General features: G+C 38.3%; 1 long non-coding RNA gene across 3 annotated transcripts in view; it reads right to left on the bottom strand.

Moving 5' to 3' along the window:
- Window positions 1-22,216, bottom strand: part of LOC137129495 (uncharacterized) — a 74,409-nt gene that overhangs the window by 24,115 nt on the left and 28,078 nt on the right. For 2 of the 3 annotated variants that reach the window (XR_010914720.1, XR_010914719.1), the window contains exons 2-3: window positions 14,673-14,773; window positions 11,923-12,041 (exon numbers count right to left, since the gene is read on the bottom strand). This is a non-coding gene — a long non-coding RNA (uncharacterized lncRNA). The remainder of the gene's footprint in view (window positions 1-11,922; window positions 12,042-14,672; window positions 14,774-22,216) is intronic. The other variant, XR_010914721.1, reaches the window with a different exon arrangement.

The raw sequence follows: 22,216 nt of genomic DNA, 5'->3' as shown, positions 1-22,216 counted from the left end.
AGTCCCTAAAATTCCCCTTGGAGATAGTATATTATCTTATCTTAACCATGTGTTTTGCATGTAACCCTCTACACTAAACTTGCTGGAGGAAGGCTCAGTAAAAGGGTAGGGATCAATGAAGTATATCACATACACAGTAATTATCATCAACATTAGGGAGACATTATCTCGATGTCTTTGCCATCTCCATCCTTTCGATTTTCATTCTCATCAACATAATCAGCTGATATCATCATTATCACCATTGCCAACTGTGTCACCATAGTAACTACTAGTTGCAAAGATGGAAGGATGCAGGGTGTCATGTTTTTTCAATCACCTCATGATGTCTCTTTCACACTTCGTGTACTGCTTCCTCTACCTAACCTCAAAACTCCTTACAGCTCATAAACAGTGTAATGCAGCTAAGTGCTAAGAATAATTCTTAGAATTTGTAAAACATTTGATACTATAGTATCAAGAACATAGTAGTAGTCCTATTGATCATATTGAGGTCATAGTGCGTGGTGGAATCACACTGGTGTGCATTATAAGAAGAGATGGTTTTAATGTTTTGCATCTTTACAAAAAAATAAAGTTTAGAACCACCTCTTCTCAATGCAAGTTAAATTCCTATGATCCTCCAATTTTTGTAAGTAAGATGGAGGAGTGAAATCAAGCATAGTGTCAAAGGCAGGAGCGTTAAGGCGGCCAAACACCAAAACCGGTTCATCTTCAACTTCTGTGGTTACTCAGTTGCCATAGAAATAATGCAATCCAAGAGTATGGAAAGAAGAGGCCAGTGTCTCCATGCTTTATTGTTACAGTGGTATTAATCAGGCTATTTTTTCATGACGGCTAATATTAAATGAATAAAGCAATTAGGTTCATGGAGTAGAGTATAGTTTTTTCCAATGTTCTCTGTGATTGAGGTCAGAATTGAGATCTTATTCATGTGCAGACGTTTAATATTTAATGCGCATGTGTGCTTGTATGTGTTGTAATCTGTATTAGGTGTATTTTCACCTTTGCCTTGAGAATCAAGCAGTAAACTGCTGTTTTGATTGTCAGGGGTGGAAGCAATGAGCTCAAAACTCCTAACAGGAGTTTCAATAGCAGAACAATCAATATGGCTGGTTCCAACAGAGAAAGCAGAAGTATGACAGATATATGTTTGTGTGTACGTGCATGCACACACTGAGACACAGCCGGACTCTGGATTTGTCATAGTTATTGACTCAGTTCACTGCAAGAGAAACAAGAAACCGAGTAGAGAAATCATTATTTTGACAAACACTCACAAATCTGCTTACACAACCACACATAGCACACATAAGCACAAGAAGCACAGAAAAAAAATAATATAAAAAAGTCTTCGCAATAATGTCCCTTATGCATGCTTCACATTCATGGTGATATCACATAAGTTCTTTTTTGTAGCATATCTATACACTCTTAACAATTACAAAGAACAATAGTGCACTCACACAATCAACAGTGTGTGCTGACACACACTCAAGAGGCAAGGGATCCTAACGTGGTCACAGTCTGTTAGAGCAGCACATCGATCAGTGTGCCCCATTAAGACAATGAGGATCGAGAAGAGAATAGAGCAGAGGTGAAAAGGGAGAATAGCAGAGGTTCACAAACAACTATAGAAATGTACTGTATGTCTGACCCACATCACCGACATTGACTGTGGATGTCCTGCAAAGTTTTATCACATCCCATGATACAGTAACTATAAAAAAACAATAAAGAAAATACTAGCTGCAACAGCTAAATTAATGCTTTGAACATCCCAGTTCTGTCTAAGAATAACTTTTGTAATTTAATAACTTTTGTAATTTTGTATGAAGTACTGTAGCACTGGCCTACATTTCACAATAATCCTCTGCCTTCAGGTTATCATTATTTTATGGAGTATTTGATCAAAACTACACAGTGGGTGTCAATGAGAGCATGTGGGTGTGGTGGCAGTGACAAAACAAAGAAGGATGAATAGTGGGGAAAAACATAACTATGTTAGCATGACAAAAGGCTGGTGAGGAAAAAAGGCAGAGCAGAAGATGAAATGGGAAAACTTTAGTGGAAATAGAGCTGTAGTATATAAGAAGAGGGCAAAAGGGAAAATAAACAGAGCGTGAAGGGGAGAACATATGGCCTTTCAAAGTGTAGGTGTAACCAAACCTAAAATTTGGGGACAACTGAGCTGACACCCGATTAAATGGTGTTAAAACACCTGCCAGCTTTCAGAAGGTTGCCAGTTTTCAGACACATAGGGTTCTAAAAGAGCTATTTGTTAAAGTTTTTTGACACAGAAATTGGACCTTAACGTGGCCAGTGGGTATTGAGAAAATGGGAGACAGCACTGAGTTTGTCAAGAAAGGAGCGTTATAAGTAGAGTGAAAATAAAGGAAATGAGAAAGTGAAGTAAGGAAAAGAAATGAAGTGAGTTCACATGGTTCATTTGGCAATGTGTGGCAAAAAGTAAACAGGTGCATGTGGAAAGAGGAGAATGAATCAAGCGTTGAAAGAGAACAGATTGGTCATAAATGCAGAGAAGTAAACCGGATGAAAAAAAGTCAAGATGGGTGCTTTAAAGGAGAATAAGTTATGATAGCACGGAAAACAGGAAATAGAGGCAAATGTGGGGGAAAGCGGTTGAAAATGCTGCATCATAGTTGAGAAAAGGTGAGTGAACGATAGATGAAAAGCAAAGACAAAAGCATGTCCCTGCAGTCACAAATGAATGCATTGTCAAATTAGATTATCATTATCGCACTCATTAAACTGTCATTATTGGCATCACAAGCACAGATGCCACTTTATTTGTCTCCATCCTCTCTTTCTACCACATTGTCTCTCAATCATGTTATTTCTGTGAGCAACCCAATTAAATGACCTCGTAGAAACTAAAACCCTTGAAGCGTTGAAACTATTACTGGTAAATTGTCTATTTGTAGACTTCTCATCAATAACTACAACAACAACTTGTGACAATGTGACAATGACTTTCAGAAGATGAACCCAAAACCTGAAAACAAAGCAAGGGAAGCACGACAAAAAAACGAGTGAAGTAAGAAAGAGACAGATGGGAGGAGTTCAGGAGAATTCTAAGGCAACAGAGGAGATCTGACTAATGTCAGGGCAACACACTATGAAGCCACATCCCCATTAACACATAGCAACCTAGAAACTATTAGAGGTCTGGATAAACCAGACACCCTGGGCAAAGACATGAAGGAACGTGATGCTGGAGATCTATGATCAGGGGAAGAAATATAGAGCTCAGCACAGTAAAATACTCCTCAAGTAGACAACTGAGAGAAATACACTTGGGTGGAAAACTTCACAGTCACAGTCTTGGGTAGAGGTACAGGAAAAAGAGAAGGATTGCGGGATCAAGGGAAGTACTGTAGCTCACTGACAAGAAAATTACCTGACCGAGAGACCATCTGACTTAAGAGGATCCCCAAGGCTGGAGAAATGCCTTGTTGGGATCCCTGATTTTTGCTATGACTAAATGGAATTGGGTGGCTTGGAAGTCAGTTTCCTCACGGAAATTCACAACTGGGTGAATCCGAGCAAGATAGACTAGATCCAGGGTTGCTAGGTTGTATTGTGATTCCATCTTGAAATCTGGAAAAAACTTATATACAAACAAACTCTTATGTGCTTATGTAGACTTACTGTCTACATAATTATAGGGGATAATACAAAATGTAACAAATGCCACTGCTACTGTGTAATTATATAGCTATTTGGTGACTAAAAAGATTTGTGAGGTTGTATTTTGGACTGGATAATATAATATCATAATAATATATTAGATAATAAAGGGGATTTTCACTTCCCTAGATTTGCATAGTGTTGGTATTCAAGGAGTGTTGCAGTATAACCAATACGTTAATTAAGAAGACACGGGAAAGAACAAACCAATCAGGGACCCCATATGCCAGAACAAGCATCTTGCCTACCTTGGTCTCCCACGTCCACTAACTGTCCCCCAACAGTAACAAACATACTAAGTGATTGTCACAGCACTTGTGCCCAGTAGTAATGTTCTATGTTGCTTCGCTGCTTTAACTTTATTGTAGGTGAGCAGTTTGATTTTGTACAAATAAGTCCAGAGGGAGCAGCATAGTAAAATGATGCCTCTCTCCATACCGGCAGCGGTTGATTAGTGCCAACCCCCCGCCTGAGCACTGGGCCCAGGTTTAGCTCAGTCTGCTATTCTGAATCCATTATACTACCTGCTTAATCAGGATCTTATGCAACAACACATAGGTTTCTGTCGCACAATCTTTCTTGCTTTATTCCTTCTCAGTTTACTTTCTCTCAGTGCCTTCAATGTGTCAGTTTCTACATCATTTTGTGTCCCCTCTTCCAGCTCTTCCTCTCCCCCGCCACCTCCCTGACTGTTAAACAGAGGGCCAAGGTGTAGAGGTGTGGTGCTAGTGCCATCTCTTGACTAAACTGGGATTGTGACAGTGCCAGAGTAAGACGAGAGTTTTCTCCATATTTCAAGAGGAGACATAAAGGGTCATCAATCAAATGCTGTATGCGACCTTGTCGTTGTCTTCTTAGAGTTACTAATCTTGAGTAAAACAGTTTAGGCAAACTTTTCACCCTGGTTTCACAAAGATCCACAGTGAATAAATGACTTAAGAAGATGGCTGTCAATCATCTTCTACATTTTTTCTTTTCTCTCTTTTTCTTTTCTTTTCTTCTCTTTTCTCTGCTTCTTTCTTTTTTTCTCCTGGGTTCCTGTTTACGCTGACGTAAAAATCTTGTTTGTTATGACATTGAATTTCTCCTCAGAAGATTCAGTGGTCTGCTCAGCTGCACATCAAGGGAGACAAGATGCGTTTCAAACCATTTCTCCTCACAGCAAATCTCATTGTAATTCAACCTTGATGAAGAAAAGAAACTTTTTAACTATAAGCGCCCACACATAAATGCATGCAAACACATACACAATTGATATATAAACATGCAGAGGAGTAGCAACAGTGGCGATAGTAATAGTAATAATGCATATTCATTCATATTATGCTCACTAGTGCGGGTAATTGAGGTTGTGTTGCAACGTATGAGTTGGAATACAACCACTGTTGTCCCTGTTTAGATCAGTGATCTATATTCACAGAAAATGCTGACATTACACTCATTTGCTTTAATGAATGCATGCTAGCAACCTCAGACGCACACAAACAAACAGACTTAACACTAATTTGTTTAATTTTCCTTGCAAGGCTTTTCCATCCAATTCCAAAACTTAGAGCTAAAGGCTAATTACCATTTTGAAACTGAACCTCTGTAAGTATATGATAACATGTAACATAGTCAAATACAATGTATATTCAACATGTACTGCAGTTTTCTCATATTTAAAATCAAATTGATAAGGAAAAACATATTATATATAGCATATTAATGTAAATCTATTTATTTTGGTCAAGGGTTGATGGGTACCTCTTTAAGCGACCGTTTTATAGCTTGCATATCAATATTGCTGTAATATAGCAATGTTTTGCTGATGTGAATGGGACAAACGTGGACAAAGTTTCTTGTGCAACATTTTCTCCCTTATTTATATTTGCCATTTGTTTCCAGTCTGTTAAAAAACACCTGAAACGGTGACACCAGCTTATTATAATCACAAGAAAACTAGGATTCAAGGATACTTTTTCAGGTACTAAATGAGGATTGGTACACACAAACACACACACACACACACACACACACACACACACAATAGCTGTACACATTCATACCTGCATGGTTTCTCACAGACACTCCTGCAGACCCACACTATGCAGTCTTTTGTAGTCTGTTTTATTGGTGCTCCATAACTCAGATTCATCTTATTGAAAAAAAAAAGGAAGACAGCATCACTACACGGGAAAAGAAAACACTCCGGCGAACTAGCAACTGAATGTGAATTCATTCATATATAGGCATTCAACATCCAGTTATAAACGTCAGATTCTGAAACTGCTTCACCACTGATGTGCTGCTTTAACTTTGCAACCTGTACAGAGATTAAAGCAATGTTAGTGGCTCCGTGAGACTGTAACTTAGCAGGGTAGCGCTTGAGCTAAATGGAAATTTCAGTTTGCTAATAGCCATGGTAATTTCCCTGTGTTCATCAATTTTGGCAGATAAGTCTAGCCAGCTACTTTGAGACCTCTTTACTGACTTGTCAATTGACAGTCATTGTGTGCACATTTGTGCACAGTCCACACGTAGTTTAGGAACTTGATCACTGTTGCTCATGCATTTGGCATTTTTGACTTTTGACTCATATGTGCCTTATAGGATATTAGCAAGAGGGATTATTCATACAAGTCCTGTATCATATGAACACTCATCGCCCAGTGTTGCCTTGAACACTGCGTGCTGCACATGTGCAGAATAAAACAAATGGAATGAATCCACACCACCTTGAGGCAGAGCTGATGCTACATCAATCTAAGAACCATCCATGCCATCGCCCTTTGTCTCCTCCGTGTGATAAAGCCAGCTCTGTAGCCAGTCAGTCAACATGGGGAACAGTTCACTGTCCAGGATATGCCGCATTAATTTACCATGGTCCATTCAATCGAAAGCCTTGGAGCCAGCCAAAAACAGTCACTGCTTCGATTCAGTTTCACCAAGCCAGGTATGGATTGTCCTGTGGTGTCCTGCGGTAAATAAATCTCATGAATGGACATACAGATTTTTACTCTGAGTGAGGACACTGGGAATGACCCTTGTCACTATAAATCTCTTCTGAACTTTTCCAAAACGAGATTATGGTGAAATCAAATGCTATTCACTAACTGAACCAGGATTCACAACTTTTTTTGACTTTTTCCAGTTTCCAGATCTGAGGAGGAGCAAGACATTTATTAGCAGTAATACAAGGACAGCAATGTCCTCTGCATACGCTGCTTGTTCTCTGGTCTATTTGTTTATTGAGCATTCATACTAATCAAACCCTGGTTCACTCACTGTTAAGTCTCATTTTTCCCAAAAGGTGACTTTCGATAATCAAGGCAGCTATTAATAAAGTTTTTTGTGCAGGCAGGGTGTCAATCCAACTAAACTAAGGACACCCTTCAAACGGTTGTTAAATATTTTTACTGTCAGTCCAGCAAGGCAGTAGTCAAACACACACACACACACACACACACACACACACACACACACACACATATATATATATATATATATATATATATATATATATATATATATATATATATATATATATATATATATATGGAGGAGTATATATATATATATATATATATATATATATATATATATATATACTCCTGGTGACAATTGGCTTGATGTAATCAATTATAGCTCAGTAAGATGTCAGAGCTGTAACTGATTAAACTGTTTTCACTTTTGTCGATTGAACGAGAATAGAGAGGTTGAAAAGTTGCATCTCCTGCTATAAACACCAAGGCTAAAATCGTTAGTACATTAGTTCTCCTTCACATGAGTTCTACTATACTATTATCCTTTTGTTTGTGTGTGTGTGTGTGTGTGTGTGTGTGTGTGTGTGTGTGTGTGTGTGTGTGTGTGTGTTGCATCAGTGATAGTCATCATAACTCTATCTGCCTTCACATTGTTATCGTTACCAGTTTTGTTGTCATTACATCACATTTGTTATGTTTTACATAACCACAGTGACTAAGTTTGTGGGTGTGTGTGTGTGGGTCTTCAAACCCTTTTTAAAACTTCTGCCTGCCTTTGCCAGTATTTCATACAGATACAAGTCTGTGATTTACACACGTTCGTGACACGAGGCACAATTCAGACTGAGACTAAATCTGGCAAATGAGAATAAAGGCTGAACTTACATTCTTTTGTCAATCCCTCGTTTTTAAATGAAAGAACTATTTTCAAACCATTGCAGGGAAAAAGAAAAATGTACAAGAATTTGTGTTGTCAAATAGCAACAAGCTAGTTTATGCTGGTTTCACTCAAATTGGAAATTCTGTAGCAACGAACATGAAGTAACACACTGTAGGTGTCTTAGTATCATAGACATATATAAGTCTTTTCATAGCTTTTAAGGTTTTAAATCTAGGCAAAACATGCATTACCAGTGGTCACAGATCACACACGCACATACACACACAATCACACAAGCACAGCCTAGACAAGCAGAGCTGACATAAAAACAGCACTCCAACAACAAAAAGGATTTATTTCATCTGTTTCACCCAGTCATCAGGACAAGCTGGCAAAAAAAAACAGACAACACAGAGGATGTAGACAGTGAGAAGTAACCATAGATTAAGTGTGCCACTTAATTAAGAACAAGAAGAATGCCTCCTCTTTTGGCCTCTTTCTGTTTCTTTGCAGAAACAGATGCTCTGCCATGCTCATTCTCTGCATCTACTTTGTCTTTTTGTATTTACCCCTATTTGTCTGTTTGTCGTTTGCCTCTTTTGACATTTCTTTCCCTCTCTCTCCCTGTTCTGAACACCAAAGCAGAGGCAACGCATTCACGGGCAAGGTCTTCCCAAAACACATCTTTCCTTTCCTAATGCTTTCCTCTCTCAGAGTCATGAACCTTTGGAATGTTTTCTTTGGTGTGATGTGCTTGTGAGAGGCTGCATGCTATATTTCCTACTGGGCTGTCATTTTTCGCCTTTTAGCATAGGTGAAACTGACACAGGTCCAACTCACCATAACTCATATCCCATCTGAGGGGGTTGAGAATGAGCAGTGAAAAGAACAGGAGAGAGGGGATGTTTGAGTCACTAGGATATAAAAAAAAGGTGCATTTATCTCTTTGATTGTTTTGTTTATTAACTTGAATTTTCCAGAGTCTTCTTCATCTAGTGTCTGTCCTGGGGCTCGACAATGAATGATGTGTCCTTCCCACTCTCTCTATCACACACACACACTCACACACTACTGACTGCTCCTGATTCCATTAGTGCTCTTGGACCCCAGTCATTGTCCCTTCACTGTCCACTGAGGCAGCAGCCAAATCCACTGGAGGAAAGCGGCCGCTGCACAACACATTTCAGACAGATTGTTAATCAGGCTGTGGTGCATGATATTCTGCAGCCGTTCCCTCTGTGAATAATCGCCTAACAGTGTTATGCTGCTGTTGCACAGGGTCAGAAAGAAAGAAAGCTGTTTCTGTCTCTGTAAAAGACAGAATGAAACAGAAAGTGACATCGACAGGACACAGTAAATGAGAGGAAAGGAAATGGAGAGACAAATGTGAAAGTAGAAAAATATGTATTTTTTTCCACAAGGTAATGACCATTCCTTATTTAGCCTTATTGTCATTAAATCATATTGCCTTTACTTTACACAGATTTACTCATGTCTGCTTCTTACAAACACACGCACACACACACACACACACACACACACACACACACACACACGCACACACACATCAAAAATTGACATGCTCTGGTGCTTTTAGCGCATCAGAGCTTTAGAGACGAGGCGGCAGCAATTAACACCTCGCTGACATTTGCTTCTCCAGCTGTGGTGGAGGAAATAAGGGAAACGGGAGAAAAAGAAATGAATGAAAGTCATCAGTCAATTCTGTGTATTTATCTCCCTTTTTTGAGTGTATGCGTCTTAATTTCTCTCTGAGCTTTAAATGACCTTTCATATTTTGTCTATGTTACAAAAGTACTTTGCATAGCAGAGGTGATTTAAAGTTCACTGTTTCAAAGCAGATGATAACAATCCATTTTCTCTCGTGCACACACACGTGCATGTTTGTGATTCTAACTTTGCTAGGACACTCAGTGAGATACTCCCAAACCACTTACCCTCACTCTAATCATCACAATCCTTAACCCTACCCCTGAGCTAAATGTAATTCTGTCATAAAACCTAGTGGTTCTCAAAATGTATAACCATACACACACGCACACATGCACGTAAAACTGTGTTAGTTTGGTAAAGTGCAGCTGATAAACCAATCTTCCTGACTACTGTGGCACTGTATTTGGACAGTCAATATGGTGCCTGTTAGTGGGCGAGCTGAGAGGCCAAGCCAGGCTGCCCAGGCATCTGCTACTCTGTCTGTGCTGGAGCCGTGTCTGGAAATGTGTGTCTCAATAACACTTGAGACACACGTTTCCTCAATAAGTCGAACGTAGGTAGATCAGTTACTGTATGTGACAGCTACGTCCACTGTAATTGTCCACTGTCTGTTTTGTACTTCAGTGAGATTCACAGTGTTTTATTGCAAATTCTTGTCATCTTCTTTGGTGTTGCAAAAAGACAAATTAGATTCTATTTATACTGATTTATTTCCAGCAATTGTCTCCAAGGACAAACTGGAGTGCAGCAGTGTCAGCACATTTACATGAAAAACGGTGTTCTTAAAGTACATCTCTTTCAGATGCAAAGTAATATTGGATTTATAATCAGTCACAAGTCAAATATATGTATTAAAAAGATTCATTATTCGATCATTTCCAGCAACAAATTAACTGATGTACTAAGATGATGATGGAAAAGCTGTATGTGAGGAACACTGGGAAAAATAACCCTTCACTGGCACATTTAAAATGGGTCCAGTCAATATGCAAGGTTACATACTTACACAAACATTAATGCAGATATGACCCAAATACAGTCTGAGTTTAAGCAAAAGGAGGAGAAACTTGGGATTAGTTTTTGCAGTCTGCATTGAGAATAATATTGCATTTATAAGAAGATGCTGCTCTGGGCTAATGGACTGATACTTATTCCTCTGAGAGAGAGAAATAAAATATAAGGATAACAGAGAGAAAAAATAGCTACAGCATAAGAATGATATGAGGGGTCTCAGAGAGAGAAATACTGACAGACCATATGAGAGCGATAGAAGGGGAAAGAGAGGTAAGAAGAAGCGATGGTGGTTTACTTTGCTACTACACATCTCACCATGTCACCTCCACTCAATGTCACGGCCTTCTCCCTCTGACGAGATGCTAATGCCCATATCGTGAGGAAGACATTCCCACCTCGATTGTCCACTCTCAGTGCTCCTCTCTGTCATTTCCGTCTGTCTGTTACCATGTCTCCACTCATTCCCTTGCCTTCTTTAGCTGTTTCCAATGCACTTATCTGTCCCTTGTTCTAGTCTAACTCTATCCCTCTGTCACTCACCGTACTTCTAAAGTCTCTTCTTCTCTCTCCCTGTCTACATTCAAGGTGATTAAGTTGAACTCGGATTCAGGCCAACAGGAGTTGTACAGTACATTTCTCCATTTATAAGTCTCACAGATACATAGAGTTTGTAATCTCGTCTACAGTTAAAAAACCAAACAGAAAGGTTAGTATAATTTATGCACCTGTTCAAAACCCTGCGCAGAGGGTCACACAGAGCATTCTCCCACACAAACACAGAATCAGCTCTGCCAATTAGTGTGTGTGTGTGTGTGTGTGTGTGTGTGTGTGTGTGTGTGTGTGTGTGTGTGTGTGTGTCTGGGTGTGTGTGTCTGTGTGCGTGTGTCTGTGTGTGTGTGAGTTACGGGAAGGGAAAACAATGATGATCCACCACAAATTTACATACCAATATCACCAAGGCCAAAGTCAACACTGATTTTTTTTATTATTGGAAGGAGCAAATGTAATAGCATGTAGGGGAAAGCAAGTTCAAATACACAGTTTCTTTAGCAATAAAAGAAAAATTACGTTTGAATTCTGCATCGGCTGCAGAAAAACAGGGACAAGGACAAACCACATGTTTATACTCGAAAAAGACAGACTGGATGGGCATGTAGCATATCAGAATATGTGGACACTGGGTCTTAGAGAAATAAATGTGAAAATGAAACCTGTAAGCTTGCTAAGACGGTCTGTCTGTTACACTCAGAGGAAAAAAGCCATGTTACCACTAGCAGTTGTCCTTAATCTGCCAATGCTAAGCCCATTCTTTTACTGCATGACTGTTACCACAACACTCACCTGAAAGATGACGTTTGTTGCTGCTATTCATTCTTTGGCACCTACTTTCCTTTGAGCACAGTCAGTGGAGAGTAATATAATCACTCTCTACTCTCTGCTGTCCTGCTTGATGCTTCTATCTGGGGAGCAATGAAATCAGAGTCAGGATGGTCAACCTCCAGGCTGTAGATAGTCTCAATTCACATAACAATCCACAAGTTGGGTGACACAACCATGAACAAATATTGTCAAATGAATATATGTAGAGCGTGTTCAAAAATTGAGAAATAAAAAACATGTAGCCTGTAAAAACAGAAGCCATTGGCACACACACACACACACACACACACACAAATGATTAAATTCAAAACTGCACTTAAACACTCTTTTACCAACAAACATTACACTTTCTGTCTTCTCTCTTCGTCTTATTTATATACAGTGCACTTCTCTTTACTCTCTAAGTAGTGACTCAGTTTTCTGAGTAAAGTTACTCCAATATAATAAGGTTTACCTTCTCAATTTTTCATCATGTGGAATATGACCTTCAGTCAGAGAAGCTAGAAGTCTGTGACTGTTGTAGCATTGAGCACTGCACCCGCTGCTTTACACAACTGACCACTGTCATAGTACAACAGGGACCTCTACGGGCCACAGATGGAACAGATTCCCTCAACCAACATGGACATTAGATTAAAAGCTGAATCCTTAAAGGCGTTCCACTCTGTTATTGTGACACTTTCTCACCGTTTGTCAGGCAGCGTCTCACTGTCTTACAGCCTCCTGCAAACATCCATCTAAAGGAACCCATATACACTCTCTGCAATTAGATACAATGGAAACAATTCTCCAAATCTGGATGCATCTTGGCATGTTGAGCCAGACAACAGTGGGCACATTAAATATCAAAGGTCTAACTTTACAGAGCAGGGCAATTATTCGATGACTGTTGTGTTCAGACCTTGTGGTGAGGTTTATTTGTTGCACGCAAGATCAATCAATGACCTGTTAATTTGAAACAGAGCAGACCTACTTCCACAGCAAAGTCAAAATACTTTAAAACCTCCTGCGGTTCACATCACGATCAATAGCACTTATGTCAATAATAGGACACTTATTTTCTCTCACAGCAATGAAATAAGAGAAAAAGAAACATTTGTTTTTGTTTTTTCCTGTCACAAGCTGACGTCTGCATGTGCATTCTGTTCTATAAAGCAGTTGTTTTCAACCTGGGGGTTAGGACACTCCCTGAGGTTACAAGATAAAAATAATAGGTGCTAAAATGATTAATGGGATAGAGAGAAAAAAAGCATTTTTCACCAAATTATTTTTATTTTCCACGCTTTTTACTAGGCAAATTGTCTCTTCAGGCCTTTAAATATTATTCAAATGAAGCAATCTTAGAAGAAAAATTGTTGTTTGGTTGAGCTGTTCACAACCAGCCCGTAACAAGGTGATGCAAGTGACTTTTTCTAAGGTGTCACAAGCAAGAAAGATTAGAAATCCACTGGCATAATGGATGCCGTTAGTATATACTTAAATTCACCTAGCTTTGACAAATTATGGTGAAGATAAAGAGACTATATTTATAGCTTCACGTCAGAGAAAAAAGCCTAAAAGATGGTGCAGTGTCTCCAGACTTTAAACTCAAAAACTGTGATAATCCTTTTTTTTTCTAGTGTCATCAATGTGAATTCTTTCAAGGCACAAACATATTAGTAGTTTGTGGATGTTTGCAGCATTCGCTCTGTATTGTGGAGTGTACTGAATGCCTAATGGTCCACAACAAGAGCTTTCACCATTCTTGCCCCAACTTTAAAGAGGAACAACTTATGAGAGGTGTTTGATTAGACTGTGCTTGAATAAGAGACAGGAAAAAGGGCACGGTTTTGATTATTCCTTTTTTTTATGAAAAGCTCACTTTGATGTTAGAGGCATATGTTGATAACATAATTAGAGCATGATATTTGGATATCTTTGTAGAGTTTATTACACCACATCTCTAGATTGAGTAGATTTTCCTAGACTGCGTGTGACATTTGCCTTCATGGTTGCTTCAGCTGCATTTTGATCCCTTCACCTCATGAAGAGGTATCTTAATTGGAGCTTTTTGTAAACAGACAACACCCACAGTCTGACTTTTACCCTTGGGTTTGTGTTGTGCTTCGGAACATTAGAATATATGAATTACCCGCACAACTCTTTTCCATGTATATACTAGAAGCATGTTCATGTATTTCACTTTTTAGAAAATGTGTTGTTGATGACTTAGACTGTTTTTCAGCACAACCTTATAGTTTTTCAAAATATTAAAGGTCTTAAAGGTCATGTTAAGCTTTGTGTTACTAGCTACACATATGTTCTACTTTTGTAAAATTGTCAGGGGTGAATGTTTATTCACAGTATCACTGACAGCTGCATGTTGTAGTCTGGCAATAGGCCTGCTTCTGAGAATTTATTTTTCTACATGTCATATCACTATGACATAAGGTGATCGTGGAAGTCCATAAATGATCTCTGGTCCACAGCTCTAGGTCCAGCTGGCACAGTGCACGCCCACCTGGTGCAAGCTACAGAGAGAGCAGGCAAGTAAATGCCACAGCTGGCAGACAGTTTTTTCTGTTGTTTCCTACAGTGGAGGGAAGGCAACAGTAGACAGCACTGGCTATTATTTACATTTTTGGGTTGTTTTCCCATCACTTGTATTCTGGATTTTCATCTGGACTTTGCATTTGATGGAGGCGACATAGTCAGTAAAGTAAGATACTTACCTTTAACAAATAACAGGGCCCAGAAGCTGATGTGGATGTGGTTTACTGGCACAGAGGCCAGATAACTTGCTAACATGCTGTTCATCAATTATTACAGGCATCTGTGTAGACAAAGAAGAGGAGTGAATGTTGAGCTCTTCAGGTAACATGATGTGTTTACACACATTGAACTGACAAGGACCACGCAAAGCTGAGTTTTTAGGCATTTCCTTCTGTGATCTTTAAGCTTGATATTTTACTGCAGATTTGGATTTAAATAAATAATTAAAGAGCGTAGGTTTGTGCGTATGTATATATGAGTGTGTGTGTGTGTGTGTGCACATATTACAGGGCCTTGCATCAGTTTTATGCCTTTGCAGTACAACCAAACAGACGACTTAAATATGACTCTCTTATATTTTTTCTGCCTTCATTGTTTTTTTGTTTTGTTTTTTGGCTTTTTAAGTTCCACTGTTCTCTGTCTAAAGCTCTTTCCTTTCTCCTTATCTCCCCCAGTCCCACATCTCTGCTTCAAAACTTGCTTGTTATACTGTTCTTGCCTCACTAGCATCATAAACTGGCTTGAAGCATTACGATGCCTTAGCACAACTGTTAAAACAGGCACAAATATTAAAGAATTTCACTCACAGACATTTTGTTTAAATGGTTATAAAGTTACGTGCACAGCAATGCAGTTCTCTTATTTGACACATTAATAGTAAGGTTAAAAAAAGGTCAAGTCAAAATCCACTTCTCTTTTTCCCTCTCTTTTTGGTCACTGTGTGATTGGAGCTCTTTTCACAAACTATCACAGTTGACTGAATTGCATTTATACTGTCTTAAATATAAAATGCTGATTTATTTTGAATTCTGTTGCACATGTACTAAACCAAGATAACAAGGGAATGATGAAAGACCATTTAGAGTGTTGATCTGAATGTTGCCGAGACAACACGGTGTCTGTGACTGTATGGAGTGTACATGTGTGCATTTGCAAAAATGTGAATTATATGCACGAGCAAAGCTATAACCTCGGCTCTCTATCATCTGTGGTCCAATCACAGCAGCCTATCAATTATTATTACCTATCAATATTTCAAGGAATCAAGTAAAACAGGTAAAGCAACCTTTGCTGCACTATGCAGTACTTTGTAAGTGTTCGGATTTAACTCCATTTAACATGATCAGGTGTCTTCGCAATCAGTGACTGAGGTTGTATATGCAAAACAGGAGGATCAAGGATGGAGCTATCATCATCACTCATTCTGGGGAATACAGTTATGCTCTCATTCTTTCAGTAGCATGCATTATACAGTAGATCAATATGCCATACAGCATAGCCCAATACCCAGTTAGGAAGTGGTGTGCTGCCATTGCTATCATCTGTCAATAGAGTGGCTGTCTGTTGACACAGTATCTATAGTGACAAAATGGTCACATTTGTTCTGATTAGTTCATAGTTGAGTCAAAAAAAAAAACAGCATAAATAATAAATTTGTGTTAAACATTGTTTACAGTGGGGTTTTTTTTTTCAAATAATGCAGACATAATATTTTTTTTAAAGAAATGCAATCTTCAACTGTTTTTTTCATTTGAAATGGTTTACACATCCCAGACACATCATATACATATGACCCTGTTTACCTTGTGACCAGGCATGTGCCTGTATTTATAGAGAGTGGGAAGACACCACCTGTCATGATCTACAAGCTCTTACCGTCTTCCTTGATTGCTATCATGTTGTTTTCAGATGCAGCTCTGATCTTGTTGCTGCCTTCTTTCTTTTTTCAGGCTGCAACAAGCACAGTCATTTATCTTCTTCTGAGCAAAAAGAGTTTCCCATAGGGAGGAGATATTCTTTTATTTATCTTGATTTATCTCCTCCTTCTACCTATGTTTGATGTCAAATTAGTCTTATTTGCATTCTTTGTTCACCAAAGCCTTCTTCAAGTTTGTGACATTTTTTCATCCAATATTCTTGAAACGACTTAATTTCGTTCCCTAGTTTCTTTCGTTGATCGTCAATTTGTTGCTGGGATTCCATTTGTACACTAGGATTGCACTCGTGGTGCTGCTGCGTGGTTGCACCTCTCATTCAAACACAAACTTTTTATAATTTGTATATTTAGCCTACTATACTTACACTTTTAAATCTAAGGTAGCTTTTGACAAAAACACTGACTGGGGTGTTATTACAGTGATTAACTCTACATAATATCTGGTATACAAACCACAAACTGTCACACCATAACAACCCGAAAGCTATAAATTTGTTATAAAAATGATCCCATTAGTGTTTCCTAATAACAGCTGCTGTCTTTCAGCTGTCTGGTGTTTAGAGCTGCTGCCTTCAAAGTAATCTAGTCATGTTCATAGCCAGAAATAAAAGACTAATACTTGTCACTAATTGTAATTGACTCCTATCATTGTTTCTTTTCCAGTGGATTTCTCAGCCAGAGATATATATTAAAATAACTTTTTGAGGCCAGGCTGGAAAGTGAGAAATGCAGAAAGTAAGACAGAGAAATGAGAGCAATCAATACTTTAACCAGAGGCTGAACAGAAGGCTGGCCTGTTCTTCCTCTAAGTGAACAGCACAGCTCATGATGTTACACAAACATCAAACTGTCATGAACATTTTTTAGCTTGTGTGTGTGTGTGCGTGTGTGTCTGCATGTGTGTATTGCACTCTGATGCTTTTGCTGAATGGACCAGGTGGCCATCCAGGTGTGTGGGAGGAAGTAAATCCTGGCAGATACAATATGAAGTTTTCAAAGTTGACATACCAGCACATTAGACCATATCATGAAGGTTACAGAGACTGTCATGCTGTAAAATATAACAGAAAAGGTCATCTGAACTGGTTGTACTACTGCTTGACGACATCTAGCATATCTGGAGGAAGGTTGGGGTGATGGATGGGTTACAAAACACAGGACTTTCACTAAGGAGAAAGGAGAGTGTGACTCCAAAGTTAAACTACTTTTTCTTTTGTTGCAACCAGTCATGTGATGCAAACCATGTAACCTGTGAGAAGTCCTGATTTTTAAGTCATTTCTTTACTAACCCCAACATTTGTATTTTATGTCTATACCCTTGAAATTTCTGTGCCAAAGCTTAAGCAAATTGCTGTTTGCAATGTTTAAATACAAAAAAGTATTGTGAGACTGGCTGACAATTTGGCTCCACTCTAAACAACCATGTCGACCATTTCATTCTGTAACGCCAAAAGGGGTGTACGTAATGTCAACAGACGCCTGCCTCCCAACATGGCAGCACTACTTCTACAAAGGGTTCACTGGGTCATTTGAAAAGGGTAGGCCAACACGTTCAATTCATACTGACACGTTTAAATGTGTATCTATAAAGTGATGTGCCTGCGTGAGAGCGGCTTAACATGACAGAAATACATGATGGAACAGACTTTCAGCATATTTTCACATGTATGTTTCTGTTAAAAAGCAACACCTTTATTATTCAGTGAACAGGCATGATTTGGAGAGTAAAAATAAAGATTTGGCCATTGTCGGTAACACTCACAAACAAATGTATGCATTTTAAGACACTTGTAAACATGTACACACAAACAGTACAGTAGGATCAAACAAATTTCTTAAAGCAAAGAAAGCATACAAAACATTTTCCTGTTTATCTCCAACATGCTTAACGGAAAATATCTGCAGGGCTTCCCTTTCCACTATCAAACAATTGTTTGTTCTCATTATCATAACTCATTAATCCTGAAACCCAATCTTACTATCTTTTCAGATGTCTGTGTTTCTTCTCTCTCTCTCTCTCTCTCTCACACACACACACACACACACACACATACATTTGTTTGTTTCTCTATTCATAATTCATAGGTTTTGATCAGACAGAATGTTTGATAAGGTTTACAGTCTGGGCTTGCTCAGGCAGTGAGGGAGACAACAAAAATAAACAGTCATAAATATATACATGGAAATATCAAGTGGATAATGTAGGAGGCAAAATATTGTAATGGTGCAGTTCAACAGTGAGAATTGAGAATATGTGAGACAACTGGGTCATGGATTGTTCTGTTCAAGGCCTTCAGTGTTGAAGTTTCCCAGTGAGATGGGTTTCCAAAACTTCACAGGGTTTCTAACAAAAAAAAATAAAAACCATATGGATCTGACCCAGTGACACAGACACACACACAAAGACAAACACACTGACGCGCAAATACTGTACAGTGACAAAAAAAAAAGACAAGTAAGGGGTGAGAGGTTTCAATTTAAAGAAAGCCTTCATTGCTAATTATTATTATTATTATTTCTCCAAATAAAATGTGAGAGGAAGAGAGAGAAATGTGCATGAGTGTGACGCAGAGTAATTTGGGGACTGATTGGAAAAGTAAATCCATCCCAAAAATAAGGACTAATATGAACTGAGTCTGATGGATAAGTTGGTAAATTGAGTAAACAAACTCATCCCTCTCTTCATTATGAGGAGCTGGGAAATAACTCGTCATACGAAATGGAATCCAAAACATGTTGGTGTGGTTCAGATGGGGATAATATTGGATAAATATAAGGAGGACAGAAGGGAAAAAAATACAGAATGACAAGAAATGTGCCCATAAAGTATGATCCCAACACAATTTGACAGATCTGTAAACGTGGTGACAAAAGAGCTAGAATATGATATATAGAGAGATGTGAGAAGAAGAAGCCTGAAAGAGGAAAGAACAATACGATGGCCAGTAAGCGAAAAGCGATGGCAGTTTGACTGAAGGCAATTAAACAGAATTCAGTCACCATTTAACTTTTTATTTACACCTGTAGCATTTTAAATGTCTTCTGTGAAACAGACCCATAGTGGATGTTCAGTGGTGCCAAACTAACAAACTACTGTGCTACTGATCTAAAATGAATAACAAAAGATTTTTGACCGGCACTTCTAAGGTTCTGAAATGAAACTAATTTGTCAGGAACTTTGTACAGGAAATAGTTATATAGTTAAATAGTACTTTTCATACAGGTCCTGCCATATTGTAGCTGTGTGCACATGATGCTTAGACTGGTCAGCATTCCAATCCCAGCTTGTATTGGCTGCTGACACTGACGCAAATTTAAGTATAAACTTATTGCTTTAGACCTTACTGTAACTTTACATTTGGGAGGATAATGATGCTAAACATATTTGTCTTTAGGTCCGTCTTCAGCCAAAAGTTGTATAACATGCAGTACTCAAACACTTGGAAAAATATACAGGTGAATGAGGTAAAAAAAAAATAAAAATATGTTACATTCTTTATTACATGTAAAAGAAAGAAACAAAAGACGAAAACAGGGAAGGGGATTGGAATGTGTGATTGTTTTGCCCTTTTCCACTTTTCATAATCTCTTATTAATTTCACTGTTCCAGTTTACAAACACTCCAGCAGAAAAAGTTTAATGTCAAGTAAGGATCGTAATATATGCCATGGATCATCTGGCATATGAAAATCCATTCTTGAAAGCACCCTGTTCTTAGTTTGAAGATGTAAAAATGGTAAAAAAGAATGTTCATTTTTCCTATATATATATTTCTTTATAGACAGATTTTTTTTTCCCAACTCTGCTGGCTTTTGAATAAAGAAACACACAAGCAACAGAAAGTGGAGCAAAAATCTGTTGACTTTTCCCTCATTTACTCTGGGTCCCTTTAAGGCAAAGTTGAAAGTGAAGGGGACATGTGGCTGTTGCAGAAAAGAACAAATGGCATCTGCTCTAGTGGAAAACCTTAATATTGGGTAGAGTATTGGCACACGTCGCCTCACCAGCATTAACATGCTGTCAGAGTTGTTCTGGCAAAACACTAAGTGGAGCACAGTTGCCCACTGTTCCCAAGTGTGTTGCACTGTCTCCCTTTCCACTTGTTATTCATCCTGGACCATGTTATCAGTGTTGTTATAGAAAGGCGAGAATAAAAATACACTGGAGAAGCTGTTTTATCAGATCTCCAGCCAAAGATCCAGTCACAAACACTGGTCTTGTTAACTTGGTGAGATAAAAAAAAGATAAAAAGAAAGCTGAAGAAAATGAAAGGACCAACAGGGATGTACAAGAGAAGTCACAGCAACAGAAGCTGTCACAATATTATGAACATTTTCACAATGTAATATGTCAAGGTAAAACCATTGTATAGATACAGTAGTACTCTATACTGTCTATTTTAATTAGTTACAACAAATAATGTAATTCAATTACTTTCATATTAAAAGTTATGCCTCACATTTAACAGCGGCACGAGAAAACGAGGAGGCTCGGCTTTGTTTGTCACCCACAAAAGAGACTCCGGTCATTTAATTCCAAAACCTTCATGGTGCTCTAATGGCATTTTAATCATATGACCGTTCGTGCCACATCTCACACGTTTATTTATTTTGTGAACGGTAAAACAAGGCAGGAAAAGACATAAGACCAACTATTTGCAGATATTAAAGATGCTTACAGCTCTAAACTTAAAAAAATGATTTGGAAAAAAAGGAGATGGAGAGGAAGCTGAGGAGGGGGCTAATACTAAGACAGTTGAAGTCTCAGAACTGGTTGTTCTAACTGAAACTCTCCAGTCATCTGCAGTAGCAAGCTGTGTTATGCAGCAGAGTGTTGGGGCAGCAGCCTGCGAATAGATGATACCAATAGGATTGCAAATAAATCACTAAGCACACCAGCTCCCTCCAGGGTGTGCAAGTGGACAGTGCTCAAACTCCTGAGCAATGTGGTTAATGATGTTCATTTTGTTTATTGTCTGTCTAAAATCGTTCCTATGTGTACCAAGCAATTGGTAGCACGTTGCAAAACTATCTTAAAATACATAAATAAAATGTATTTTAAATATTGAACTTTTGTGCACATATCTGCAAGTGTGGACACAGCAGAAAGTGGACAAGTAACATGAGCTTATCTGGGACAGACCATGAAAAGCCTAATTTGGTCATGACAAAGACAACACTAAAACTATATAAAAGTCCTTTCATAACAATTATGAGGATATGTTTTATATTATTTTGTGAAAAAATAAACAAACGAAGACCATGCATTAATACAAGGTCACACATTTGCTTTCACAGTCTCACGTGTTTTATTATTGTCATCGGGATTATGCTTCTACCTTTGAAGCTTGTGGTTAAGTGAGAGCAAAACAGTATATTTCATAGCTAAGAATCTAAATATTAAGAGAAAAGTTTGGCCTTTTTAAATAATGTCACTGTATTGCACTTTCTTCTAGCTTGTTGGTATGAAAACTCAGTTCATTAAAATATCTGATATGACACCAAATCTAGTTCTTTTAGCCACTTGGCCTGTTGCACCATCCGTAACTATGGTAACTTTACACAAGATCTCAACAGCTGTTGCTGAAAATTTTCTATTTAATAAAAACATTAAAAGCACAAAATTAAACTGAAACTAAACAGTCAGAGAAAACAAAAACGACTAAACCAGACCATTCTAAAAGTTTTAATAAATATTGAATTAAACTATACTACAACAAACATTTCATGATCACAGCACGTCCGCTTGTTGGTGGTTCCACTCAGCAGTGGTTACTGTACCTCAGCG

This window comes from Channa argus, chromosome 6 (assembly GCF_033026475.1).
Source record: "Channa argus isolate prfri chromosome 6, Channa argus male v1.0, whole genome shotgun sequence".
Classification (NCBI taxonomy): domain Eukaryota; kingdom Metazoa; phylum Chordata; class Actinopteri; order Anabantiformes; family Channidae; genus Channa; species Channa argus.
This window is presented reverse-complemented; position numbering and strand designations above follow the sequence as displayed.